We start from the raw sequence: 24,553 nt of genomic DNA on the forward strand, positions 1-24,553 counted from the left end.
AACGCATTTTAGTAAAACATTTATTCAGCAAACCATCATGAATTGTTCAAACACTGAACGTTGTTTATGTATCAATAGTTCGTGGCCTATTTTGGTAATTTTTATTACAAATTACCAATCTAAATCGTCTATAGTAGGCCTACACTGTACTTCATTTCATATAGCAAACCGATTCAGATAGCATTTCGACAGAATTTCGAGTCATCTCCGGTCCAAGCAAATATAAATTGTTATGATCAAATTTTATGGCATTAACAAAGATTTCAAGTACTAATTTTATATGTACCTTTTTATGCTTAAAGCGTAGCAGATTCCCTAATTAAGTTCGGTATTTTTGTGTGTATGTATGATGGTAACGCATTAATGTCCTTGTTTCTCAATGTTTCACGGAAAGGACAAGAGCGCCTTAATTGATAATGAAAATGTCAACCCGAATAAAGTGTTAAATTAAGAGGTTGAGGTTGTACCTTAAATAATTTTAACTATTATGTTATAGTCCTTTAAATTCTGAACAAAATTGTACAAATCCCATTTCCGTATATTTACTCTCACCGCTTACACATGATAAAGGTTGTTGACAAACTTATGGGAGAAAGTGTGTCAGAATGCTGATACCGTTTATTTAGTTTAATCATTGGATATAACATATGGACCAACAAGATCCGGGTGACATTTAATTGCGAAGCATTAGTTTTGGCTTGAAACTGTCAGATACTGTATTTGCGAAGGAATAGTTTTCTCCGCATATCTGAAAGTATGCAAACCAACTGCTGTGCTTTATATAAGAAGGTTTTAACTGACTATGATAAGATCCCCGTGCGTAGAACGGGCACACAGCTAGTATTAACTAATTTACAAGCTAAAGTGTCCTTGATAGTTGGGTTTTTAATTAATTATCATAGCTAAAGAATAGTACATAATCTTAGTCAGTGACAATACTCATCTATAATCCGCTTTCTAAACATAATGTGTCAGTGACATAAACATGTCTAATCTCTAAACAAATCCTAGAACAATGGTAAATTAATGATCGGCCTTCGTTCATATGCATTAATCGTTCAAAAATGTGTATGTTTTGTATAGTATAGTCAGAAAGTGGAGGATGGAAACACCTATATTCTGTGCTTAATGTAAAAAAATTGAATGTGGTGGTAAGTTGACAAGTTATTTTTTGACTAATTTCGTGTCAATTGCGTATTTCCATGTTAAAAAGGAAAATTAAACCGGCATCTTTTTGCCATCGGATGAGAAGCCGTGGATAATATGTAGGAATGATAAATCTATCCATATTTTTATACATAAAACATTTTAGGCGTCATGCAAATAAATCTGACAGTCATGTCACGCGTAAGCTTTTGTCAATAATGTTGAAATGTTACATTTGTTATTTTTTTACTTTGTCAGATATTTTTAGGACGATTTCTGGTTGTTTCATGGCCTCCTATAATACAAGGCCGCGTAGAAAGAAAAGTGGCAACGCTGGAGGTTGTACCACTATGATAGAGCGTCTGCGCAATGTTTATGTTTACACGTTTGTTGTTACTATGGCGATAGGCCGGCGGTGCGACGTTGTCACATCAACGCCGTGGCCTCATATTGGAGATGGCTATGGTTGATCGTATTGTTTCAGCTGTGATGGTTGCCTGTATAAGCCTAATATAATAACGTGAACTGAAGGATAATTACATTACGCTTAACATTTCTCATAAACCATTAACTACTTGTTCAATGACTACCCACCGTCTAGCGGCAACTGACGCATTTTCTGAAGAGAGCTGAGCACATGTCATGATGACATTTTGTTTCTGGTTCATGTGCGGAAACTCTCCGCTTCCTCTCAACAATGACCTCATTGACGACCAAGAACCATGCGAAACTAGCGTCCTGCAGTTATGTGGACAAAGAGGTCATTCAAGAAGGCTGTGACGCATCTACCAGCTGTTAACAGGCCATTGTTTAAACATGAGATGGTATTTTTACCACGACGGTTTGTGTCTCTATCCCAAAAGTTGTTTACGCCCTCATACATTTTTTGTATGAGGTTGACAAATTATTTAAATGATTTAACGTAAAACTGTGAGTATAAGAACATCAATTTTGATTCCTGGAGTAGGTATCATATAGGACCTACTGTGATACCGATTTGTGTACTTAAAGAGCACATAATTAAAAGAATGGTTTCTAGGCAGTGCTACAGTCAATACATTTCATCCGTTAGTTTTTCGTACTATAGTTAAGGCGTCCCCATCTCAATGATTGATTGATGGGAAAATAAGTGATATTATGGTTGACATAAAGCTGCTATCTAATTTAAAACTATTTAAAATCGGATTTTTATGAAATAAAACACTATTTCAGTGCAAAACATTATTTCATTTATTGGAATATTTATCTCCTAAAACTTGCTACAATTCTACCATGGGAATGGAATGTTTACTTTACGGAATAGTAACTTTTGTTAAAGGTTTATTAGCCTTATTAACTGGAAAACACTCTTTAGTTTTCAAGGAAATCCCGGTAATTGCTCTCAGAAATGTGATTGTTTACAACACGTTAATGGATTCCCTATTATAAGACTTTGGTGCAATCATACGATATAATTTGACCTGAAGGAGTATAGAAAACAAAACAGTAATAGTTAGCTAAAATCGAATCTTTAGTCAAACTAATATTCCTGTGGTGTATTTAGTGTTCAGGATAAATTTCTCAGGAAGAAAAAGTGAGTGTTCTTCCCACGAGACCGGTTGGCAGAGAAAGTGGCAGAATATAGGCAAAACCGCGTCAATCAAGACGCATGCGTAGCAACAGAGTGGCTTGGAACCGGTTTTGAGAAAGTACGCATGGACAGTCATTTCGTCGAGGCATTGATTAAATCTTAATTGGCTCAGACAACAGGTGTTGCAAGCAACGTTAGGGGGGCTACTATCAGTGATGTTATTTTTTTGGGGGGGGGGGGCGGGGTGTACTATCAATGATGTTGTTTTCGGTTAGCTGCAAGCATTCTCAAACTTGTTTTAACGCTTGTATTATGATTATTTTGTATAATATAAGTAATGGTATTTTAAATCATATTAGAGGACTAGACGAAGGGAAATAAATAATGTTGTAGTTAGTTGATATTAAATATTAAAAAATTCAATTTCGTCGCCATTTTCAACCTACTTACCAACTGTGGTTGTTTTTTTACTCAAAATTGATTTTTGGGCCTCCAGACTCATCTGTCTTCCGCCATCTCCACATTCTTCTTACATCTCCAAGTGGTTACTCCATCTTGCTCTTCATGATGGTCGTCTTCCTTCTGGTCAACGTCTCCACGCATTTTTTATTTTAGTATTCTCTTCTTTTCACACGGTAAAGTGACCCAATTATCATACTTACCATACCATATCATACTTAATTATTATACTTATTATCATAGTCTTACCATTACTATCTACTAGCGAAACAATATTCGCATCTCCTTTCGGTATTTTGGGCTACATAGCTTGACTGACCCACTCATGTAACTTTCTATAAAGAAATTAATTGAGATGACCTTTAAGTTTCTCTTGGTATTTTGGCTGACACCTAAACTGCTAGTGTAACCTTTTGAAAACACATAGATATCTTCTGAACACCAACCGAAAAATATCTTCGGGCTTTTGCATTGTTTACCCTTTAGAAGGTTCAAAAGAACAAATGTTTATTGAGATTGGCCTTAACTATCATTTTTTGTATTTGTATTTAATGCCTTAGTATACATAGATACATTTTTGTACAGAAATTGATTGAGATTAAACAGAAAATTTGTTTTTGTATATGGGTTTGTAATCCTCACTCCTAAATAAACTTTTAAATCGAATATTGTTTAATGGAATTTCCTAAGATTTGTAGAAACGTGTTATATTTAGTCGGATATTCTCTCAAAATAAACATTTTCTATTGAATTTTTGGCACAAAACCATGAAATAAGATCATAACGGTCTTAATGCTATACTTTAGGGGCAATGTATCAACTTGATTTCAGAGTTTGAGTTTTTACTGTCACACCACACTACTTATTGGTTTTTGAATAAACTATTTTATTAAACTAGTCATATTCATTATTATACATATATAACATTTTTTACGAATAGTGGTTTGCCATGCCACCTTTAGTAATAGCCTGTTCCTTATATGAGAAATTCGCTAAAACTAACAAAATAAGCTAATGTGCTGTTTTTCTTCGTGTTTAATTAAAAATGTTAATGAATGGACCCTGATTAGGCAGGCAATAATTAATTATGCACTCACATGCCAATTGGAATTGGATGGTTCCGATCTGAATTCAATTTGGTTTGATAATGGAATTCGGTATGTTTCCTCCGCATAAGTCAATGATGCAGATTGTAATCATTGACGTATACTGAAATAGAACTCGTGGTAACATTAGGTTAGCTATGTTGGAAAATCTAAATAATAGTTTCTTAACAAGATTATACTTTCCAGGATTTAATTTGTAATTTAACTGTTTGTTTAATGTTTTGATTTAATTGGAAAAATGTTATAAAATCGGTATCTTTTTTAATTTTGAACTTAGGGTTGAACACAAATCAATGTGTAAGTTATACAGCTATATAAGTCATATAAGCTTTGCGTGGTCAATTGTATGCACAATTACTACAAAAAGATTCTTTAGTATGTAATAATTGTTTTACACGGATATCATAGTTTATGTTTACTTTTAGTGAATTTCCCATAAAGGGAATAATGTTTTACCATAGGTCTCATGGTAAGACTTGGACCCAGGATCGATTTAAATTTGGGTTTTAGGTCCCCAGAAGCCAAAAACACCATTTGGTGAAATTCATATAATATGTAGTTGAATGTGTGGTTGTTAACACGATAACTCCAGTAAAAATTACCCAATTTTTAAGAAATTCAATACAAATATCCAACCGAGTTCGTGATCAAGCACGATCTGACTATGAAACGGGATTTGGTGTGTGTGTGTGTGTGTGTGTGTGTGTGTGTGTGTGTGTGTGTGGGGGGGGGGGTTATGGAGTAAAAATGGGGTTTTCTAATTAACGACAAAAGTATTGTGTAGTTTTCTCGTTTATGGATATATTTTGCTAACAATTGGCAAATTGTTTAATTTCGTACTAAGCTTTTGAATTTTAGCAAAACACGATTACAACATGTACTGTAGCGGCAAAAATATAAGTACACATTAAATCTAATGCTATAAGAATAGGGAAAACAATCTGACATGTTTAACGAAATATTTTTCGTTAAAATCCGAATAGGCAACTGGGAATTCGCTTAGTCTGCAGGTTTGCTGTGGCTGGAGCATTCATTATTGATTGTGCAGTTCTTCCCAGAAAAAACGGATTAATTCCAATGCTGTAGGTATGCGTCAGGGCTAGATGCATGCGTGTAGTTTTGATATAAAAATTAAACAAGCTCTATCCTGCAGGAAATAATAGTTATTCAAATTCTAAACAGATCCCAAACCAATATTGTTTCGTGTGCACATTAATCTACCTGACCCATATACATACCATGTATGAATTCTATATAGCTGCTTAGTTGAATATACTCGTATAACAGTGTCACTTCAAAATTATTAGTTATTAGGTTTATAAAGATAGAAAAGTAAAGTTTAATCAAAAAGTTCTATAAATACTTAATTTTTGTGTGAGTTATTTCACTTCAGCATGATAAAAGTAATGAAAGCTTACCTTAACCTTTAAAGAAACCCTTAAAATACCCCTCCCCTCAAAAACCTCTTAAATCCCCCTTAAAATACCTTGGCTAAAAATACCTACTTTGTATGGTCGCCATTTCATCGAAAAGTATAAAGTATAGTAGTTTACGCAACGATTGCATAAAGTTAGTGTTAACGACACGAGTAGAAAATTTAAGGTACGAGCCTTAGCGAGTGCCTTAAAAACTTCTACGAGTGTCGTTAACACTATTTACGCGAGTTACGTACACTACTTTACCTACAGCAGTATTTCAATTACTAAAAATAACTACCCATAACTTCTAAGAGAGGTTATGTTTTCTTTCATAACCTCTCACTGCCAATGACAGTGATGCAACGAAACGTTGAACCAAACACTAATTGCACCACTCAACAATTAAATTGGCGTGAACAGCTGATTAGTTGAAGTTCGAATCATTACAATTTTACTTCTTCACTCTCAATCCTTGTTTCCTTGAACCTCATTGGTCCGTTACCCGTGTTGGTATGAGTAAAACTATGCTGTTATGGATGTAAACAGTGCTGTTATGAGAAACTTTTAATTACAAGAACTGAACTGAAACGGCTACTTTAAATAACAGTCGTAGGTAAAAGTATTAAAAGTCCTTAATGTTTATAAAAATAAAATAAATTACCCATAATTGCACTGTCATTGCATTATGGGTTTTAAGAATAATTTTTGTTTCCAATATGCATAATTTTTAGACCATAAATATAATTTTTATATGTTTAACACAGTCACACAAAGGATCCACTTCAGTTAGGTCACTAATGGCCTCTTTGTGGTTGACGTCACCACTTAGCTTATTGTGGAACTGACATAATGTTTACTTGGGGACAACAAGGTTAAGTGTATCCTTTATGTTTCACAAACATAGAATCGGTGAAGTGAAATACCTTGGAATTGGACATAAATGTATCACTGTAAGCCTAACAATGAATATGCATTGGTTGAATGGTATAATATGTGAATGTGAAATTTAAAATCAATATTCGTATCAATATCGCGTAATCTTTCATGCTAGAACCCCGTATGGGGAGCGAGCTGGTCTAGTGGTAAAGTGCAGTACTTCGTTTTCCGAGGTCCCAGGTTCAAATCCCACCAATCACCAATGGATTTGACCTAAGTGTTAATGGCGTAACAACCTAGACCTAGCCTTAAGTAATGTGGAAAATAGTTCCGGGCTAAAACCCAGAAGGAAAAAAGAAACCTCAGTACTTATAGAAACAACACATTAAATGTTCCAATAAAAGGACCAAATTGAAATAATTCGGCTGTTAACTTTCTGTTCACTATTAGACTAGCTTAGATCAGTTCAAAATGAAAATTTTACTTATCCATTCAAAACCGTTCGGTCTAACTAAGTGGTAAATAATATCGAGTCTTATAATTGCTAATACTTCAATGATGATCACGAAGAAAATTATTCTACACTTGATCAAACTGCTTAAGTTTCACGTTTACATAAATCAATGCTGTACTTATTTCGTAATTTGAAGAATACGTGTAGTCAATTTAGTACATATTCAATTTACAATTTTGGGGACGCAATCAGTTTTCTTAGATTTTTCTTTGCTGTCGCTTGAGTTCTTGTAGGTAAGATGTTTGTGTCACCCTATGCGTTTTTTCACCTTCTGTGGCATATTCAGGGGTCTTCTTGCGAATTCTTCTTATCACTTACACTATAGTCTATGTTTAGAAACATATTTACACAAACACAGTCACTAGTATTGCGGTCGGGTTGGTTGGACAATGCGACAACGGACACGTGACGGAGAGTCCAAGAAATGAATGGAAGAAAAACCTCTCCTCGAAGCTGGGTCAACAAACAATACTAACAATTTTCTTTCAATGCGGCATCAGTCAAACTTCATACTCGCAGTGGTTCTATAGATTATTACAGTAACAAAAATACCCTCTAGCTTTACCAGAATGGAAGTTTCATCCAAAAGAAAGAGTGTGACGTACGATATCCCTAGGTGTGTAGTTAGGGAAATGGCAGAGCTGCTAAAGGATCTGTTTATGAAAGAATGGGCGATGATGCCTTCTATTCCAATGAAGAAGATAGGTGTGAAGTTAGGGAAATGGCGGAGCTCCTAAAGGATCTGTTTCTGAAAGAATGAGCGATGATGCCTTATATTCCAATGAGGAAGATAGGTGTGTAGTTAGGGAAATGGCGGATCTTCTAAAGGATCTGTTTATGAAAGAATGAGCGATGATGCCTTCTATTCCAATTAGGAAGATAGGTGTGTAGTTAGGGAAATGGCAGAGCTCCTAAAGGATCTGTTTATGAAAGAATGAGCGATGATGCCTTCTATTCCAATGAAGAAGATAGGTGTGAAGTTAGGGAAATGGCGGAGCTCCTAAAGGATCTGTTTCTGAAAGAATGAGCGATGATGCCTTATATTCCAATTAGGAAGATAGGTGTGTAGTTAGGGAAATGGCGGAGCTCCTAAAGGATCTGTTTATGAAAGAATGAGCGATGATGCCTTCTATTCCAATGAAGAAGATAGGTGTGAAGTTAGGGAAATGGCGGAGCTCCTAAAGGATCTGTTTATGAAAGAATGAGCGATGATGCCTTATATTCCAATGAGGAAGATAGGTGTGTAGTTAGGGAAATGGCGGAGCTCCTAAAGGATCTGTTTATGAAAGAATGAGCGATGATGCCTTCTATTCCAATGAAGAAGATAGGTGTGAAGTTAGGGAAATGGCGGAGCTCCTAAAGGATCTGTTTCTGAAAGAATGAGCGATGATGCCTTATATTCCAATGAGGAAGATAGGTGTGTAGTTAGGGAAATGGCGGATCTTCTAAAGGATCTGTTTATGAAAGAATGGGCGATGATGCCTTCTATTCCAATGAAGAAGATAGGTGTGAAGTTAGGGAAATGGCGGAGCTCCTAAAGGATCTGTTTCTGAAAGAATGAGCGATGATGCCTTCTATTCCAATTAGGAAGATAGGTGTGTAGTTAGGGAAATGGCAGAGCCCCCAAAAGGATCTGTTTATGAAAGAATGAGCGATGATGCCTTCTATTCCAATGAGGAAGATAGGTGTGTAGTTAGAGAAATGGCAGAGCTCCTAAAGGATCTGTTTATGAAAGAATGAGCGATGATGCCTTCTATTCCAATGAGGAAGATTTATGGACGCTCTTCAAACTATTATATTCCGCATCGTCCAACACGATTAATCAATGTCAAAGTGCGCTTTTGATATTCTTTACTGTTGGGATATTTCTAAAGTTAAATCTGATTGTAAATACAATTACGTATACTTTAGCGTTAATGAGTAAATTTCTACAAAAAACAGTATAGTATTAAAAAATTACAAAACTAATCTTGTAACAAAATTCATGTTGGAGACATTGTTGATTGATGTCATCAGAATATTTGATTTATTTATGTGAAACACAGATCGCCTATTACACATGTCATCAATCATTTTGTTGTTCACCACTAAATTAGAAAATAAAAACAAATTTGATACGACTACTAGCCAATAAGAAACAAACCAGTCAGTAACAGAAAAAACAGCAAAATACAACCCCGTCGCAGCAAACCTTGCAGACTAGGCAAATTTTATTTAGTTCATTTGTGTCTAAAATATTTTTAGAAATGTTTAGATCTATTCCCTATTTAAAATGTTAGATTAGATGAGTACATAGTTTTGCTGCTACAGAGAAATAGCAAGTGGTAACTTATGAAAAATCTTTATAGGAAGGTAAGCAGTTGGCTAAGTTTGATCAAAATACATCCGTGAACAAGCAAACTACAACGGTTTAGTTTTTCTCCATAAGAATAATATAGGATTTTAAATGTTTTTCCTCTGTAGCTTTTTTACAATGTAGAAAATTATTTATTTTAGCTCTACATGGTAAATTTAATTACAATTTTACATTTTCATATTTTTTTTATGGTAAATATTTGAAAATACCTATTAAGAAACGTTATGACACCCCGTTCCCATGATTTAATATTGCAAACTAATCCAAATGTATACAACCCTACAGGTTCATACAAAATTTGATCAAAATTGGACAAAAATTATTCAATCTATCGCGGTCACTGTCACACCTATATATATTACAATCATTTAACATTATTTTTACGATATCGTTTGTGCTCTTTAAGGTACAACAACATGAAAAAATATCCGTCCTGCGTTCAGTTCTCACCACGCTACCTACGGTAACAGGGACTTCAGGAAATTCGATAAAGGGGAAGAAATAACTACAAGCACTTTTTACTGCCCAGCTGATTGGCCCTACTTTATTGCGCAGTTGATGTCTCCTAACATGCCATTGTTATCTAGGTGTATTACCAGTATCTTTAGGCGTTAAATATCAAAACTTAACTACAGCGAAGTGTGAGATTATGGAGTAATCGCAAAGTGGTCGTGAAAGGTAGCGTTAAATATTTCATCGTTAAGTGAAAATGAAGAGATTATAAGTATCTGTTAAAGTATCCTTCCGCAGTAAAAACTTTACTATCTCGCCCTTAAACACGTTATTGACCATTTTAAGGAAAGAAGAATGTTTTTCTAACCAGATTTCAGAAATATTAAATACATAAACTGATCAAACTAGTACTTTTTTTACTTGAGCTTATTCACAGGTAAATATCGCCCATATAAACATTTATTAATTTAAACATATTTGAAACATGAACTCCGCATAAATTCACACACCATTTTAGTCTTGATATCAATAACAATCATTTAAAGGATATTTTATACATATATATATATGTTGTAGATTTAATGCTCCAATATATACCTCCAAACGTTGTAACGTTGGTTGCAACCAAATACGCCTTGTAGGGTGTATTAAGTCTAGGACTAGCAAAATATCCGAGAATAAATTCTGGCCTACATATTCAGTGTTCATCGCTATTACGAGTTATTCATGAATACATTGGTTCTGAAAATGACAACATTTTAAATGTAAATTCATCCTGTTTCCTTCTTAATTGACCCAAGCAGTCTTTTTATGATATAACTGCGAACTTAAAATGAAGAAAGTCCAACGCTGATAATTATTTCCTTTGTATTGTATTTAAAACCGACTGTCGCGTTTGGGGCTACAACTAATATTTATTTGCGAACAGAATTTCAAAGAATTAACAATTTGTAATTATAATTTTACAAGTTTCTTATGATAATTCATTTTTAAATCGAAGTTTAAACACTTTGGCGTTGTAAAAATGTTATACAATTAGGATGGTTGTAATTTTACTTAGTGAATAATTAATTTTAAAGTTATAGCTTTTACTACCCACATAATTTTTTATATTTTTTAAAGTGTATATGGAATTAGAAATACACAGTTTAATTTCCAACTTAATATTGCATTAGAAGATATTTACCTTCATTATGAAACTCCAGGAAATTAGTTTCATTTTGCTGTCTACAATGCTAAGCTGGATTAAAAGTTTTAAATCTGAGCTCATAATCTACCCGACTCAAGTAGGAAACACAGTATTTGAAAATATCCCAAAGAATCATTGAAAATATTGATTGAATCTGGAACTCTCCTCAGCTTCCTGACGTTATGTACATATTTCTTTATAATACGTTTTTGATTATGAGTCAGCATAATGAAAGGTTAACATCAATATTAGTTATGTTTTAAGCTATTATTTTGGGGTTTTAAACCTTTATTTCACCATATTTAATAACCATATAAATATAATATAACTATATATATATTATATAATAAATATAAAATAACAATATTTAAGAACACGTGAATAATTTAGAACCAATGTTTTAGAAGACTCTTAAAAGAATCTAAAAGCAATAGATATTTGTCTATTAAAAGCTGAGTGTGGCAATACATTTGAGAGCGACAATGACCATTTGTACTCGTAAAACACACAAGTATTTTCCTGCCACCATAATTTACCCATCATAACACACAGAACATTCCAGATGTCTATGAAATGTCGTTTAGGTTATATTTGTTTATTTAAAGGTTATGTTATTTTACCAGCTGTTAACTAACGTACCGGATCCTCGGCTGTGGTTGGTCCAAAATCGACAACTGTGAAATCAACTGATTAAGCGAGCGGGAATGACCCATTCCCGCACTTGAGCGGCAATGAGCTATTTTGCGTACTGTTAACCGTATGGTAAAATCATTTCCATGCAGTGGAAGTTTTTTTAATCCAAAACAGTATTTCCAAAGTAGAATTGTAGGTTATTTTGACGATGATCATTTTTTTTTGACACCATGGTTTGAGTGTTGTTTTGAACCAACAAGATATTAAATTATTTCCAGTACATTTTGACATTGGTTTATCTAAAGAAAAAACCAAACACTCCTTTTTTCTATTCTAGTATTATATTTCACTAATTTTTTCAACACACACAGTCATTGCTTTTTAAAGTTTATACTTATTAAATGTCCCAATCATCCGCTGCTGACGAAGGTTTCTGCTGAGGCAAGTGTAAGTGGGAACAGCTGTACATGTTAACCATAAATCTTCATCTGTCACAGGTGTGATGCTGAATCAATAAACTCAGCAACTACCTCAGCACGTATGTGCGGGCTACAATCATACCTTTGGGCAGTCATAATATTACAGGCTATATTTGTTTTGGAAAGCTTTGTTAGTGTGTTTTTTATGACTCATTTTAAAACGTCAGCATAGTGTTTTTATCACCAAAATAACGTATAAAAGGGCTGTGTAACGTATCTTTTAAAATATTCGTGTAGTATGTTTTTGTAAGTTTTGTTGTAATATCTACGCTTTAACAAAAAATGATCACCTCAAACATCGTATTATATGTTTAATTGTTAACGTATGAACTAAAAAGGCATCTAATCTTTTAATTGTTTTCCTTATATTACTGTATGATAAAAATAGCAGAAGGGGAAATCTTAGTCTGTAACAAAGCTGACAACTTATTCTTGCAACACTTACAATTCTTTTTCGAATATAATACGCCACCTGGAGAGTTTGCTTGGTAAAAATCTAACTTAATCTTATGACATTTAACGATATTTCTAATGTACAGTAGTATAATTTTTGCTGTTGCCTAAGACATGTGTTAATGGTTTTAGTTTAAATCCAATAAAAAACTTTAAACAACTAAAGGTTCCCAGCTTTATGGATTGTATGTTTTAAGGTTTCTTACTTATGTACTAAGGCATATAATTCCATTTACTGCATACAAAGGTTACCTTATTTCAGATGGAGATAGTAAAATATCAAAACCATTGTGACAAGCAAGTCACTATGTATTGACAAAGAGTATACGAGGTAAAAGTACTTACGAATGTACCTTATTTTATGTGTCAATATTACAACTATACTGCCTACTAGATGTGTTTGTCTACCTCTATTATACAATCAAAAAGGTAAAAAATAAATATTTGGGCACAGGGAAAGATAACGTTCAGAAGGGAAATGAATTCTAAAACGCTGCAAGGCTTGGATTAGCTGTATTGTTGGGTGGTTGATTGTCAGGCAATTGTTTTGTAACTGAGTTTTGTTGGATTCCACTCTATTTATAAAACTGTTTTAATTACTTTTGTTTAGAGGATTTTACCTGTGACAGAATATAAATTAGCTCTATAAGTTATTTTCACGACCAATTCACTTATGATATTTAAATATTTTTGATTTAATACATTTAATTTATTGACTTTACATAATGACTTAGGCTATATCACTTAGTGGAAGAATGATGTCTTAGTTAGAAAAATAAGGAAATGCAGGTAGATTTTAGATGTTTCCTTAAGGGAAGAAATTACAATCGTAGTCCTTAATACCATTATGTGATTACTGGTTTTAATTAATTTTGTGAGTAAACATGTAAAATTACTAATATATAATTACTTCCAAACTAGCCCAAAACGGCAAAGACCAATTTAATTAACTCAACATTTTTATTTATACCTCTTTGTTGTGCCAAGTCCTTATAGAGCAATTACTATTTATATTGGAAGTATATAGGAGGTTGTACAATTTCTTCGATTATGCTATTGTTTTGACTAACCCAAATGAGGCGACTAATAGTTTGCTGCAAAAATACTTATAAACTAAAAAATTTTGAATTTAAAATTTGTTGTAAAACTATTCTGTGTCAAACTCGAGTTTGTAAAGTGATTTCAGTAAGTTTAGGATGGAAGTAGTCATCAAGTGGGAGGAGATCTGTACAACTTGGACCTTTCTCGATTGCAGTTTGAAAGCTTTCTAGTCAACATCCAAGGCTTCTTGGTGGCTTTAATTGTATTATTTTCATGCTTCAGCGATTGTTTGTCTCTTTGGTTGTCACCACGTGGCTACTAAAACATGGATGAAGTCATGGGTTGATCATACTTGCCTATCTTGAGCTTTCTCACGTCAGTCAAGGTCAAATAGGTACCGCACGACTCGTGGAGTTCTCAAGGTCAATCCTACGGATATTCATTCTTTAACGTATTTCAAATATCTTTTCCTACCACTGCATGGAAATTGTCACATTACCACACCTGTAAACAGTGCGCAAAATATATCTTTTCCACTTTATTCATTTTTGCTCGCTAAATCAGCTGATTTCACTGTTGGTGTTTTCATAGTAAACTAACATCTGGTAATGCATTTATGAAATTGATTGATTGATTAAACTAGACCTATTTGCTGATCTAACTATTATAGTAAAGTGAGTGTCAAATGAACTATTGGAGTGGAAGGTGTATTACCTTCGCTCCGTGCTATCACTACTGTGTGATCAGTTTAAAGGAATATGAAAGATAATTTAGACATTTTGGAGTTTAATATATTTAAGTGGATGGCAATATTTTGTGTTGGTAGTAATAATTAAAAGGAATCGTTTGTCTTTTACGGTTTTGTATTCAAGATATAGGTTCCGTGTTTAACAACATAAAAAGCAAACATAGCGTAAAGATATTTGAACAACTAAAGATTCAATATCTATGTATGAAAAGTTAACTATGGTGGTAGGAAAATATTTTGTGTATTACAAGCACAGTTATTTCCGCTCTCGAAATGAGTGGCTTACAGTTATCAAGTGTCAATTTCGTACTTTGCGCTCTTGATTCACAAATAGCTATTCTCGATAAGTGTGGAAAATATGCGATGTGAAAAATGAGGAACGAAAAGTTACGAGATATGTCACAGTTTGCAGACACACAAAACACGAATACCATTTAAGTAATGGAGCTCTTGGAAGAAATATTTGGCAAAACAACCGTTGCATTGGAGCAACAAATCTCCAAGATTTTCAGACCGAAGCGAGTTTGTCTGCTGCCAAGGTATACATTACAGCAAAGTTATGCAGTTTAGTTAAATGGTTTGTTGTTTTTGGGTGTTTGTGTGTACTTACATTAAAATAATTTTAAAATAAAAATACTTTAAAAAAATACCACGTTTTTAAACGCACGTTTATAAACGCATGTCGAGAGAAAAAATACTACTTGTAAGATTTAAAATGAAAAACTTGGGCTGCATGCAATAGCTAATTTACAATACCTTATTTAATTTACAATACCTTATTCCTTCACCTATTGAACTATTATTAGCTATATCATGCACCCCAAGTTTTTCGTTTTAAATCTTACAAATATTTATTCTCACCACATATTTATAAATTATTTTCTACTTTTTAGTGCGTTTAAAAACGTGGTGTTTTTTAAAAGTATTTTATTTTTAAATTATTTTCTACTTTTTAGTCTTTTATGTGTAAATATGTTAAATCTATTTTATACGGCCTGTTAATACATAACCAAAACCTTATTATCTGTAATCAGTTGTTTTATATTTACTTTGAAATATTGGTTTTAAATTTAGAATCTCTCGGGAGCAAAACCTGTACCTCTTGACCTGTGCTCTTTGAACTGTCAAATTAAAGTATTTACAGCTAACTTAAATAAATTGATATACTTGACTATTTACATTATTCCAAAATGTAAACATGGAAACTATGGAAGCCCATTGGGTGTGGCCCAAGGGAAATATGAAATAAATGATTTAATATTGCATTGTCATCCATTTGTGGGCTAAGTTTCAAGTATCTAGCTAATCAGGAAGTTAGTGTAAAAAAATTGTATTGGACAAGAAAGCGAGCTAATGAAAAAAAAGATAAAAAAACATTTTATTAAAAATAAAACATTTTATTGAAATTTCAATCCTTCCAATTTCATAAGAGACTTATTTTTGTGTTAACTTAATAATTCCTACTAAAGTGAAGTTAAATGTACACCCTCACCAATACGGGGGTACCCCTGAACGACAGGTAAAATACATAATCAGGAGGACTCCCATATTGCTAAGGGTATAGAAGTTTTATATTCAAGCAATACTACAACTAATGCTAACGAGACTAATCGACTAAAAGATAATAGTGTTTCTTGGTTAAAAAGGACAAAACCTTTTCAATTCCCACGTCAAACAACGTCATCGATGGTTGCGCTGGTTATCCGCATATAATCGATCGTCTCTCAAACTAATCGATTGTTCATACCGCTCGTTTCGACAAGGTTGCTCAAGGATTTTGTCCTTTTGTTTTACACATATCTATAGTTATATAAATGCTATGTATACATTGGTTTTCTCATAAAGTACAAAAAATTAGAATTACAGTATTACTAGCTGTTACCCACGGCGGGCTTCGCCCCGTTTGACTTCATAACTATTGATTGGTTAAGTTAAGCTGAAATAAACAAAACAGAATACAGTACTACAAACAAATAATCACACCTGATTTTAATAAGGTAACAAATTGAAAGAATAACATACAAACAGCTGAGGTATTTTTAACTTTAGCTTTATGGAAAGTTCCCTTTAGAAAGGTATTAAGACCTTAAAGGGCAATTAATGATGTAATGGATAGTTTTGCGCAAGGTTTATCTTCATGACGAACATTTGATGGTTTATGGGGGTGTGACTTTTATTTTTCTAAAATATTCATGGGTACTTTGGGATTTATATTTGGATGCTATGTCTAATCATACATTGGTTTTCTCATAAAGTACAAGTTTGAATTGTAGTACTGTACTTTATAGCTTAACCCTGTATAGCCCTTGGATGTATAGGTTTTATTTATAAAACACAACATGTATAGTCTAATTAGATATTTCCAAATATTTTTTTTTTAGTCTTAGATGTAAAATTAGTACAAAATAAAAAGCATACCTACATTGAATTTTGTTAACTTGTAGCTTATTATTTTTTAGTAATTAGTGGTCTGTGGTGTACGTATTTTGTTCTATGAATCTTAATCTTGGATTTGTTCTGTTACTAGTTTCTATGGGGTTTTATTTGGATTCACACCAACAAATTGACAGTTATTATTGTGTTGTTATTATTATTGTTGTGTTTTATTATTGTTTTTGACCGGTTAGTTTTCTAGTTTTCTAAAAATTATACTCAGTAATGAAATATATTAGCATATCGTTTCCAAATTACAAACTAACTATAAACATTTTAATCTTTTGGGATATCCTATCAACAATGAAACAACAAAAAAGTCTCTGGGGCAACAATATTTACGTAGTCAGACAAACCCTTGCCCGTAATCCGCTTCAGTTCTTTAAATAATTCACTTGGTGTGACATTAACAATTTTATCACCACTTTTCCCATTCCAAGCTAAATCCCACTGATAAAAATTCAATATCTCGTACCACAGAGAACGACCGACGTTGTACGTCTAAAATTACGTTCTAAATTCCTACAGCTACACCATGTACAGGAGTGGCCATGTGAGCGTTATGGACATGATTTTGTTAGGACTGAAATTTTCACTCTAAAGCCATTATCCTCAGTCTACTCCCGGAGACAATTGAATTTCGGGGCAATTGGCCTGCCAATTTTCGGAAAATATTTAATTAATTTATAATTTAAATTGGAATATAAACACTTTGCAGCATTATCCGCTGAACAATATAAAATAAAAGTGTTTTCGTTAAATATTGTATTTATTTATTTTAAATCAATAAAAAAATACTTGTCATCTAAATAAAAATAGAAAAACGTTTTCATCATTTATAATCATGATAACGTACAAAAAGCTTGATAACATAAACGAGTGTATTTTCTGGATACAATGTCTGTATTTGTGAAAGATACGGGATAACGGAGTCCCTCTGGGATGTGGTTTCCCCCCGTTTATATTCAGTGAGTTTTGTTGCACCACAGAATTGGTTTGATAAAAGAGGAGTATATATATGAATTTAGTAGTAAAAATCTGGAAATTTAATTAATAAATTTAAATTTTACATAAATTAAGCTGACGATCGCGTGATTTTACAAAACAATAATATGCTTTCTCATTTGAATAAATTAAAAATAAATAAATAGATATAAATAAATTTAAGATGGATATACTAAGTGCATTCATCAGTCTCACAACTTTTACGTATATATAAGATGAAAGTTTTTTATTTAAAAAAAAGTTTAAAGGATTTAGGAAAAAGTCATTGTTTTGTAAAATCATGAATTGCAGTGTAAAGATTGTGTCTTAATTATTTATGAAATATATTTTGGGAAATAGCCTCATTTTGTGAGATATTACATCTTTTGTTACCAGAATAACCAAACGGGAATACATTTTCACACTCTTATTGTATGGACGAAGCACAGTTTTAATTCTGTACACGAATACTTATTGTACAGGGTGTCCTGGAACAGTTTGAACAGATATTTTTTTAAGTATTTTTTTTACATACTCTCTCGGTTTCTGTTTGGTGTTCGATATACTGAATATATTGGGAGTCAATTGGTTGAAGCTTGTTTTACTAGCCAAAGGTTGTCGGTTTAATTCTGAAAAATATAAAAAGTATTATTTCACAAACATTTGTTCTTAGTTCAAAGCTAGGTCCAGCTATCATTGATATTTTTCATCATTGGACTTTAATTGTGTTGGCTAAAGACAGCTGATTAAATGACAACGCCTCACAGATAACATCACTTTATTCTAAACTCACCTTTCATTCGTGTCCACCAATACGGCACCCATATTAGCGTCGCTGGCCCGAAGTATATATAACAAATACTGTTACTGTATTTCAAGTTATATACGAAATCTCACACTAATTCTGAATGTTGTCTAACGCAACATAATAGTAAATTAATAGACACGGACACGGCGACACGTGTGTTCATGGTTGGTTAGACAAGTCGTGTTTTGAAGATTAAAAGACTAGCGAGACATTCAACACGATTAGGATTATCTCATTGTACTGAGGTATAATTTGAACACGGCCAATGCATATTTAATAGTGTAGTTGTATTGAATAAGGATAATCTGTTATTCTTTTTTCTTAGATTACCAAGCTGCAGTTCAAGGTAACTTCTACACTTTCAATGCGTTTGTTTGAAAACCCGCTATGAGTGTTAATTAATTTTATTTTGTATCTCAGTTAGTAATTTGTTATTTTACCGACCGCACTAAATAGTTATAACCTAACCTAAGGGTGGACTATGTTTTAGGTTAGGAAGTTGTTATTATGTAAACGAATTAAAATCTTATTTATAAGTCGATTTATCGGTGTGGTCGATATAATACCAAAGTACCTATAAATATTAAGAAACTTTTTTATAGTAGATAGGTGTAAGGTTTTTTTCTTCATTTTATCTGTGATTCAGTATCAAGTAAATTTCGTAATTGTTTCAGTAGACAGTGAGAGTCGTTAGATCAAATGAAACGAAACTTTTATATTGAGTCAGTAACAACTGTGCAAGAGATGACGTTAACTTTATTGCGGATCTTTGGGGACTACAAGATAAGACTGTTTTCTTTGTTGTATAGTCAATTATATTTCGTCAAAATTGGGATTACGCCATGAAATGAGGAAGAACGCAACAGTTATACTTAAATAAGCTAATCCCAAAACACCGGTTTTTGTTATCTCAAAGCTCCTAATAGGTTTAAACTTTTCGTTGCCTACGTTGGGGGGTTATCAAAAATCAATTAATTATATTAACTTTTCATTTTTCCAGTAGTCCACATTCCGGTATTTAAATTAAAAATGAAATAAAATTTGTTTAGCTAAGTAAAGTGAGAGCGCCTCCTAACTCGTGGTACAACCAACCCCTATTTTATACAGTAAAAATGTGCTTTGCTTTCGTATCCTATGGTTTCTTTTGATAAATTTCTCATACTGCGCGAACTAATCATGAACGAAGTTTGTTTTTCATGTAAGATGAGGCACATATGTTGGAGCTGGAAGTTGTACAAACCTTAAGTTAAATCCACTCGTTATTGAAATCAAACATTTTTTACTAACAAAAATATTTCTAACCACATTACAGTAGTACTTTTTTCATTTGAGGCCAGCTAGGAAGGAAAGTGCCGGAAGGTAGACAGTGAAGTGACGGTGAACATACGGCACTCCAGAACCGGTTGAGGGAAAGCAGTGAGGCTGATGCCATTTGGACGAGTGGAGGTATCAATTATGGATGTGAACTAGCAGGTGTGCTTGAGAGTACTGCACTATGCGGTGTGCCGGTCAAGCTGGGAGAGATTTTTAACCTAACTGTAGTTCTTGAATAACTCCGTTACAGATTAATTCTCGAAATTTGTTAACCTCCTTGTCTCTATTGATAGGGAGCGAGCTAGTCTAGTGGTAGAGCATGGGACTTCGGTCAATGAGGTTCCAGGTTCAAATCTGGACAATCAAAATTGGATCTTTCATAAATGAATATGCCATGAATCACTCAAGACCTATCCTTAAGTAATGTGGAAAATAATTCCAGGCTAAAAATCTAGATGAGTAAACAAATAAAAAATAAAATACAAATAACTACCTAACCTCAACTAATTTGAACTATATATTTGCTTGTGCAGTGTAAAGACAGAATAGTGTTACTTAATGACGTTACGGTATAATGTAATTTTGGCGGTGACATCAGTGAAAAGACAATGCATGTGTCCAGGTACGAACTAGTTATGTTTTATCAGCACAAAAAGCTATTGCTGAGCTACTGTGAATTTAAGCAGTGCTTTGAAAAACTTTTAATATAAATAATTTATATCTGTGTCTAAACATGACCCGTAAATAGTTAGGTACATTAATTTTCTGTGGTGATGCTTTATTAAAAAAGCTCCACATTAAAGAATGTTTGTGTGTAATACAGTTTCCAAAATTACATTAAAACCTTAAGCTACAATTTTTGAGATTTTATGCAATAATGTAATGTTGGAATTATTTATAATGTTGGCCTAGCGAATATCACCCCCTTTGAACGTGTTTAACGTGTTATATGCCTACTAACACATTCACGTTTTTACAGATCCTTGAAGAAAATTTTGAAAAGAAACCCATCGCTTTGGTGAGTAAGCTCTATACAATCATATTTTGAATACTGAAAACCAGTGCATCTGAGTACTGGTGCTATAAATTCGACTTGCATACATTATCCATAGCTATAAGTTGTAGATTTCAGATGATTTCTAAATATTTAACCTCTTTGAATAAATTTAGCTGCCAGCGTTTATTTTTAAAACGACTGCAGCAATAACTATACATCTACACGATGTATGCGTAAATATAGGTTACATAGTTAATTACTGTAGGTACAAAAGGGTTTTATTATACATGCTCAACCGAGGTTAACTTATAAAGTTCCAAATATTTCAAAGCGGATATTTGTACTGTTTTATTTAAAAAGGTTGTCTATAAATCCCATTTTCTCTATAGCATATTTTGGTAGACGTAGCGATTCCTCCTCAACAGAAGTTTATTTCTACTACGGTGTGCCCCGCTATGATATAGATGCAGCATATTCTGTGACAGTCTCGGCACGCCACACGCAGTATGGATCCTACCTACTTGGAAGGCAGACCTGTCTTTTCCTTGTTCTTCCCTAGTTTTTTTCTACAGTAACTAGTCGTGACTTTGCTCCGTCATTTTAAGCGATGCAACGCGTAGTACGTTCCTGACAGCTGTTTGCGTTATGTATTGTGAAGGTGCTGATAGAAATGTGCTAATTCGTTTAGTAGTTTAGTAGTGATTATGTTATCAGTTGAAGTTTATTTGAGGTCAGCTTGAGCACCTTTATTCACATAATATTAAAAAAATTTAATGTCACTGAATTTTTTAGTGAAATGTTTTGTTAATTACATCACAAAGCGTAGATCAGTGTATTTATGTATTTTATACCAAAAAGAAATGGTTTTATTTTTGCAATGAAAATAATAGGTTATGTTCGGATAAGAAATAGCAACTAGTTACAGCTGATACAATTTTGTTTTGTTTTATCAGTGATATATGCCTTTGATGTAACTCATAACTTGTATACCCCCATAGTAACGCCCCCATTGGCCCTTATATTTGTGGCATCCCACACGTCTAATCACTTTGACCAATTAACAAGGCTAAATGTATCAAAATTGTTTAATCAAACCGTTTCCGTATAATGATTGTGTATAACCCCCAATCCGTAAGAAATAAGAAAATACATCACTGTCCTAGGGGGTTAACTTTTGTAATTGATATTGTAAAGATATAAGTTAGCTTTCCATAGTTTATAGGATAAGATTATTAGCTACAAAAATTTACTGGAATTTTAAAAGATAAAATATACTCAACGAAGCAAGTAAAAACTTAAACTTGTTCTCTCCTTTAGTTGTGTATGGAAAACGCTTTTTATGTGTTTTTCCTAAAACTGCATGGTAATGAGTACATTGCAATCTGTAACTAAGGCGGAAAATATATAATTTACGCTCTAGAGCAGGAATGGATCATTCCCGCTCCATAATCAGCTGATTACACAGCTGTCGTTTCTACACCAACAACAGCTGTGGATCCGGTATGTTAGTTAACAACCGGTAACCAAAAAATATAACCTTAAAAAGCAAACATAACCCGGATGACATTTTATTAATACACAAAGAGCTATTATGTGACCGTCGATTACTTATTTTTGCTTACTTTTCTTTGTCAATTGTTTTTTTTGAAAACTTTAAATTCATCAAACCCTCTATTAAGCAATAACCAAACAGTTTTTATTTTGCGAACATTGATTAACTAATTGTATTTTCATTTACTTTATTGTCTGTATTGTGTTTGTTACGTGAGCCGTTGTGTTAATTTATAGCATTGTAACTTCCACAGGCTAAACGTTAGTAATTCACTACACCACAGGCCCACAGCTCTTGCACATTTATGTGGTGAAGTGTTAGAAAGTTACACACAAGCACAAGGTGCTTTACTGTAACACCAAGAGCTTATCAAGCAGTTAATGGCCTCCAAAAGCTTAAAGGGCCATTTTGGCTCCTTCGCTAGATCCAGTGTCGTTAATGTAATAGAAGTAATGAAGCAAACACCCTTTCTTTTGACATTTATTATTGCCGTGTATTTTATTATAAATTTATTACTCTAAAATTACCTCTTTACTTAAAAAAAATATAAAAATAAATTGTTTGTCCCGTGTTTTTTTAACCATTCAGTTTAAAATACCTTCGTTACTTATTATTTCTGTTTTTAAATTAATCATAAAACTCAAATTCAATTTATTATTCAATTTACGACACTCAAATTTACTAGGAATTCCAATAGGGGTCGGTTTTTAATGTGTAAAATGGCAAAATATCCCAAATTATCTCGTTCCAATTACAAATATTTATGATTTCGTATGTTACATCACCTTCCAGTTTAGCAGTACCTAAATATTTGTAGAACGTTTTGTTATTGAAATGCCTGAAAATTGCTTTATAAATACTGAAGGGCAGCTCGGCGTATTTAAATGTAGAAATAACACGATTTGGAAGAAACATATTAAAATATTAGCATTATTATTAGAGTAGAAAATTACAACAAAGAAAGTAAATAATTGCAGATTACTTGAAAGGGAATTAGTGTCCTTAATACTAAAACAAATACTTAAATTCGTTATAAAACCTAGGTTCATAAAACTATACAATTAATTGTAGGTTCATTTACTTAATTATTAATATAGCACAGATAATGTATTTTGCATTACACTGAAAACATGTTATTAAAACTACCTAACCAACTTAAGTAGTTTATTATTCTTGACTTGGTTCAAAGCTTTTGTGTGTTATTTTGTAAAGCACTTTAGGCGATACAATAGCTTTATTGCTAATGTCGTTTCTGTGTTTTATCTCCGACTTTATCTCCTCTTTGTTGATTTAAAATAACTTTATCACGTTGATAAGAACTCAACGGTTAGTAGAATTGCTACTGTCTCTAATTTAATTTAATGATGCGATATTGATTTGTTTGGTTTTATGAACGAAACAATGCATTTGTTTTTATTTATCTTTGACTCAATATTATCTATCTCAGCACAGATTTGTGTTGCAGTTGAGGCATAAACTGATAAACATATTTTTACTTCCACTAATGATAAGTTGATGTAGCATACAGGTGTAGGCTATATAGTTTGCTAACTTAATTTTACTTAAAGTATTCCTATTTCCTTTGCAGCATAGATAGTTCTAAGCACATCTACCATTTCTATACTTCACCTATCATCATATATGTACTGCACGAATTTATTCAGCTAGTCCTTTGTTATAAACACTTTAGTTATCCTTTACGTGATTTTTGCGAATTTCCCATAAAGGGCATAACCTTTTACCGTAGGTCTCATGGTAAGTCCTAGACCCCGGACCACTAAAATGTTTTGTTTTGAAGTCTTTAGAGGCCAAAAACAACATTCGTTCAAACCTATCTATATATATATTCGTTAAATATTTAAGTAAATAAGTACAACTGAGCACCCTGAATATTATATTTTTTTTAAAGAAGTGACATGTTTCGGACATAAGTCCATTTTCAAATTAATGTATTTGAAGTTTGAAAATGGACTTATGTCCGAAACATTCACTTCTTAAAAGAAAATTATAATATTCAGGGTGCT

At 32.9% G+C, this 24,553-nt stretch overlaps 1 protein-coding gene across 1 annotated transcript in view; it reads left to right on the plus strand.

The window, feature by feature from the left end:
* Nucleotides 1-24,553, plus strand: part of LOC128992785 (uncharacterized) — a 195,664-nt gene that overhangs the window by 20,637 nt on the left and 150,474 nt on the right. The window contains exon 2 of the mRNA XM_054416525.1: nucleotides 20,960-20,998. The gene's annotated coding sequence lies outside the window, so the exon portion shown is untranslated. The remainder of the gene's footprint in view (nucleotides 1-20,959; nucleotides 20,999-24,553) is intronic.

Source organism: Macrosteles quadrilineatus, unplaced genomic scaffold, assembly GCF_028750875.1.
Source record: "Macrosteles quadrilineatus isolate MER2022 unplaced genomic scaffold, UCM_ALF_1.0 Scaffold_4__1_contigs__length_99947679, whole genome shotgun sequence".
Lineage (NCBI taxonomy): Eukaryota > Metazoa > Arthropoda > Insecta > Hemiptera > Cicadellidae > Macrosteles > Macrosteles quadrilineatus.